The sequence below is a fragment of the Mobula birostris genome, chromosome 6, assembly GCF_030028105.1.
Source record: "Mobula birostris isolate sMobBir1 chromosome 6, sMobBir1.hap1, whole genome shotgun sequence".
NCBI classification, from domain to species: Eukaryota; Metazoa; Chordata; class Chondrichthyes; order Myliobatiformes; family Myliobatidae; genus Mobula; species Mobula birostris.
In genome coordinates, this window is record NC_092375.1 from 155,019,507 (window position 1) to 155,024,950 (window position 5,444).

At 43.6% G+C, this 5,444-nt stretch overlaps 1 protein-coding gene across 4 annotated transcripts in view; it reads right to left on the reverse strand.

Annotated features, from left to right (window-relative positions):
• The window catches only part of myo1b (myosin IB), a 274,322-nt gene that overhangs the window by 266,630 nt on the left and 2,248 nt on the right, over positions 1 to 5,444 (reverse strand). The window lies entirely within an intron of this gene.

Genomic DNA, 5,444 nt, shown 5'->3' on the forward strand with positions numbered 1-5,444 from the left:
AAGTGCACAGTTATACAAACGTATGGGGTGTCAGGGAGGGGTAGCACCTCTGGTAGGGGAGCATGTCGCGTCCTTTTCAGGGTGGCTTGTCCACCTTTGGTCCCCACCTGGCACTCAGCTCTCACCTGTGGCTCCCCGTAGCTGTTTGCATAAGACAGCGGCCACACCCCGGGCAACGGCTTCGACAAGCCGGCTAAACCAGGTGAGGGTAGCTGACGGGTCTCAAACCCTCGGTGAGATAGGGAGTTGTCTATCCCAGCATGTGAAGACAGACTCCGGCGGACTGAGTGGACGAGACCAACAGAAGGTCCAACGGTCAAGAAGGTGGTCTCTGCAAGCGTCGTGGAACGTGTAGAGCAGAACAAGACACAGAAGACGTCCTGGTCATCCACTGCGCCTAGTCCCATCTCCAGCCGTCTCGACTCTTGTCTTGCCGCTGGATCCAGATGGGAATCGGGAAGAGAGAGTGAGGCTGATGCTGCGCAACTCTCCCTCACTTAAATCCAAATCAAGCGCTGGTCTTGACACCATCATAATGGTGTCGAGGTCTTCATCGACGACAACGATGGACGAACAACATATACAAATGTAACCAACATTCAAAGTAGATTTATAGCAAAGTACATATATGTCACCGTATACTAACTTGGGATTCACTTTCTCAGGCATTCACAGGGAAAACAATGAAAACTATACGCAAAGATTGACCACCAATGTGCAAAAGGCAAACTGTGCAACAAACTAACAAAGAAACAAAACAAACGAGTGGTACTCAGACCATGAATCATAGAGTCCTTGAAAGTGAGTCCATAGGTTGTGAAATCATTTTTGAGTTGAGATGAATGAAGTTATCCAGCTGGTTCAAGAGCCTGATGGTTGAAGGGGAATAACTGTTCCTGAACCTGGCAGTGTGGGACCTAAGGCTCCTGTACCATCTTCCCAGTGGCAGCAGTGAGAAGAGAGCATGGCCTGGATGGTGGGGGTACATGTTTTTTTTTTGCTTCTTTGCCACTACCTATGTGTAGCCCCCCGGCCAGCCTCAGGGTCGCTCGGCTCGCTGTCGTCTAGGGAAACAGCCTTCAGCCCCGCCAAACTGGGTAATAAGTTTGTGTGGATGCTGTGTGATGTACCCCACCCCGCCCAAATAACAGACAATACAGCAGATACGATTAAATGATTTACAGTTTATAGATATTACTGGAACTATGTAATTAATATAGAATAAAATATAAAAGGAAAATAAAAGGCGCCACACTTATCAAAGTTCAATCTCTTCGTGCACAAACAGTTGGAGCTCAGGACCCTTCTTCTTCACCCTGTGACCCCTCGGACCACCTCGACTGGCCGCCTGGGACCAACAATGGTGGTCGACCAGAGGCTCCACACGAGTCCATCTCCGTCTCCTCTCCTCACCGAACGCCCTCCTCGGGGTCTGACCCCGTTAGTAGACTCACAGCACCTGGTCCATCCTCTGTCTCTCTCTCTCCCGCCTTCTGCCCCAAAACCCCATGCATACAATATCTTACAGACACACCAAAAGCATAACAATTATCACAATTGGTTCATTCGTCCTATTACCAATAGATAATCCAAAACAAACTGCTAGCGGGAAGGACTTTCTCAGCAGTTAACATAACAAAGAAGCCCTTTCAATTATGACATAACAAAGAAGCCATTTTAATTAGACTACGCAGTGACATAAAAATAAGAAACCCCTCACATATGTAAGAATTACATATTAATACTCCACCTAGGAAGACCTGTTCAGAAGGGCAGGCAGATACAATCTGTCATTTATAATTGACTTTGAGCAGTCTGATGTCATACTAATCTCCATACAAAATGAGTGATCATATTCCACATCATTAGAATTTCCATTTTCTTTCTCTGTCACATGTCCTCAGTGCCCCTATATAGTGAAATAGGGAAGGTCTGAACAAAGACGGGTATGCCCTCATGGTAAAATCATGGAGCCAATCTGAATGAAATTATCTCAATAGTGCATATTGTATAGCTAGAGACTTAGATTTTGATCACATTCCAGCTACAATATTACAGCCAACCTGCCAAAACACACTCTGTTTATCACTGAAAGCTAGATGCTAGTTTTCTAAAGTTTTACATCAAAAGTTACCTCTTGAGTTTTCTTCTGTGTCAAATGGTCATATATATGCAATAGTAAATGCCATATACAAAAATTACAGAGAAAGTATTAAAAAGAATAAAATCTGCCAAAGGTACATAGGGCCATTTGTTGGAACATGAAATGCATTAGATATTGATCATTGCTGATAAAATGCTAGCAATGCATGTCGATAAAAAATAAGCACAGCATAACATATGAAAGATAAGGGCTCGGAATTTCCTTAACAATGACTTTTCAGAGACGTTATATCAATGAGCTTCAAGATCTTAACTTGAATAAAAGTAAGTCACAAGAATGATTAAACATATTCCAAGGCTCATATTTATTACTTGTTTATTTATTATTATGTTTTATTTTTTTCTCTCTCTCTGCTAGATTATGTATTGCATTGAACCACTGCTGCTAGGTTAACAAATTTCACATCACATGCCGGTGATAATGAACCTGATTCTGATTCTGATCTCATTAATTCTTCTTTTAGCTGTGTCACAAAGTGGTAGTTAGTAGGTTTGTGTTCTAATACCTCATATAATGAGCACTGAATCTCTAAAATGGCTTCAAGCAGCTGATAAGTTGATGCCAGGTGTTTCTCCAGAGGTAAGAAACACACACTGGCAAATCTCCAAAGCTCTTGTTGCATACTATCAACATCCAACAGCAAATTCATGGTGTATGTTTGGGAATAAGTTCCTTGAATAATTGATTGTTGTGTGGAAATCTTTAAGAGAAAAGGAAGGACATTTTCATTAAACATAATTGGAAGGGATAATGACAAGAATAAATAACTTTTTAAAAAACTTTCATTTTATCCTGATTGAAAAAGATCTCCAAGTTCTGAGACTGAATACCAGTCTTATCAGCCAGCACTCCCTCTATCAAGGAGTGAGCACGGTGCCATGGAGAGCTTGTTCTGACCTCTACCAATATTGCTGTGAGAATTAAAGGGTTGCTCTCTTACACTCTTCCACTGAAGGAAACTGAGTCATTCACACAACACAGAAACCAGATTTGCTGTGGTATTTTGGTAGGCAACCTGGCACATGCCACTATTTTCTAATGGGGAAGGGGAAGGAGGGCAAACAAATGTCAGTTTACGTTGGTGGATTGGCAGAGGAGAGGGTCAGCAGCTATAAACTCCTGGGCAGTAACACATCAAATGACACATCCTGGGCCTAGCACATAGATGCAATCATGAGGAAGGTGCACTATAGTCTTTATTTTTGTCGAAGGCTAAGGAGGTTCAGCTTATCACCAAAGAGTCCAGCAAACTTCTACACACTTACAGTTGACAGTATCCTGACTGGTTGTGCCTTGGTCAGATATTGCAATTCAAAAGCTCCAGAGTAGTGGACTCTGGCCCCAATACATCTCCAGGCACATCTCTTCCTATCATCAGTAGTATTAACACGAGGGGCTGTCTCAAAAAGGCAACATCATCAGAGATCCCCCCATCATAGTCATGCCATGTTCACAGATCTTAAGATACAAAAGCGTTAAGCCCACAGAACAGCTCCTTCCCTTCAGCCTTTTGGGTTTTGAACCAGCCTGCACAACCCTAATCATTTTGTACTACTGTGGACTTCCATTTCTAATTAGGTTCTTTCTTGTAAAAATTATTTATAATTCATGTTTTAATTTATGTTTTCTCTCTAAGCAGAACAGAAGTTCAAAGTCCCTAAATAAGGAGTCACATTTACAAACAAGGCAAGTACAGTAATTAGAAATCCAGAAGTAGTAACCACCTTAGCTCAAATTGAAAGACAGTGATTTCTTAAGACCATGGGAGGAAGTGAATGAGAAAAAAATACATAATTATTTTCCTTATTTTATGAAAGGATTGAGGTTCTTAAACAGGTTTTGACACCATGAAATATTTTTCTTTCATGGGAAGAGTAAAGAAAGGACCTTGAATGTATTTAAGATCAATGGTGGACAGGGAATAAGATCCTCGAGTCTGTGCAGCTGACTCACAACTTGTATTTTAGAAATATATACACTCCATCCCTCTATAACCATACAATTGTCTGAACAAAGGCAACATCTAGGGGGAAAAAAGTCAATCTCAAGATGTTAAGAAGTGATTTGGGACTTATAATGAACAGCAAACAATTTGCACACAACAGACTATCTGCAAATCAATGTGATAACGAACAGATAATCTGTTTGAGTAATGTTGAACAACACTCACAACATGCTAGAGAAACTCAGCAAGTTAGCAGCATCTACGGAGAGAAATGAACAGTCGACATTTAGTCGTTCTTTGGTGTTTGTTTCTTCTTGTCCTCGCCTCCCTCGGATAAGTCAGGCCATTTTGCCATTGCCCTGCGGGGGGGTCATGTCTTGTCTTGTCCTCGCCTCCATGGGGTAAGTCAGGCAGTTTTGCCGTTGCCCTGCAGAGGGACACGTCTTGTCTTTGCCTCTGTTGGGTAAGTCTGGCCAATCTGCCGTTACCCAACAGGTGGACCTGTCCCACCTTGGTGTGGAGGGGTTGAGTCCCGGCTTGTCTAAGTATAAGTCCCAGCTCTATGTCTATGTACTGTCCTGTGTCATTTTGGTGTCGTGTTAACGATGATTCCCGGCTTTTCGAAGGACAAGTTCCGGCTCTATGTTGATGTTCAGTTCCCAGTCCGTCTCTCAGCTCCAGCCTCCAAGTTATCAGCCTCCACATTTCAAGACAAAAATCCCGCAGCCAAGCTCAAGATCCAAGACCCCAGCCTGCAGCCAAGCTCAAGATCCAAGACTCCAGCCTGCAGCCAAGCTCAAGATCCAAGACCCCAGCCTGCAGCCAAGCTCAAGATCCAAGACCCCAGCCTGCAGCCAAGCTCAAGCTCTAAGGTCCCAGCCTGCAGCCAAGCTCAAGATCCAAGACCCCAGCCTCAAGAGCAAAGACCCCAGCGTGTCTCCAAGCTCAGGTCTCTAGACCACAGCAACGTCCTGTCCTGAAGCCATGTCATGTCCTTGCCTGGTTCTGGGGTCCGAGCCCGAGGTAAGACCCAGGTCTTGGTCCCGCTTTCCCTAGCCCAAGTCTGCATTCTTGTCCCTTTTCCTGGTCTGAATCCTGTCACGTCCCTACTCTAGTCAAGTCCTGTTCCTTGTACTTCAGTGTCTGTGTCTCGCATTTGGGTCCGTTCCCAGCGCCCCACTGTGACACTGTGAGCATCTCACACAGATGGTCACTGACCTGCTGGGTACTTCCAATATTCTTATTCAATCTACACTGTTAATATGTGGGAACTGGTTTTAATTTTGAAACCAAAGGAAAGTTTACACACAAACATTTTAATCCACTCCTGCTATA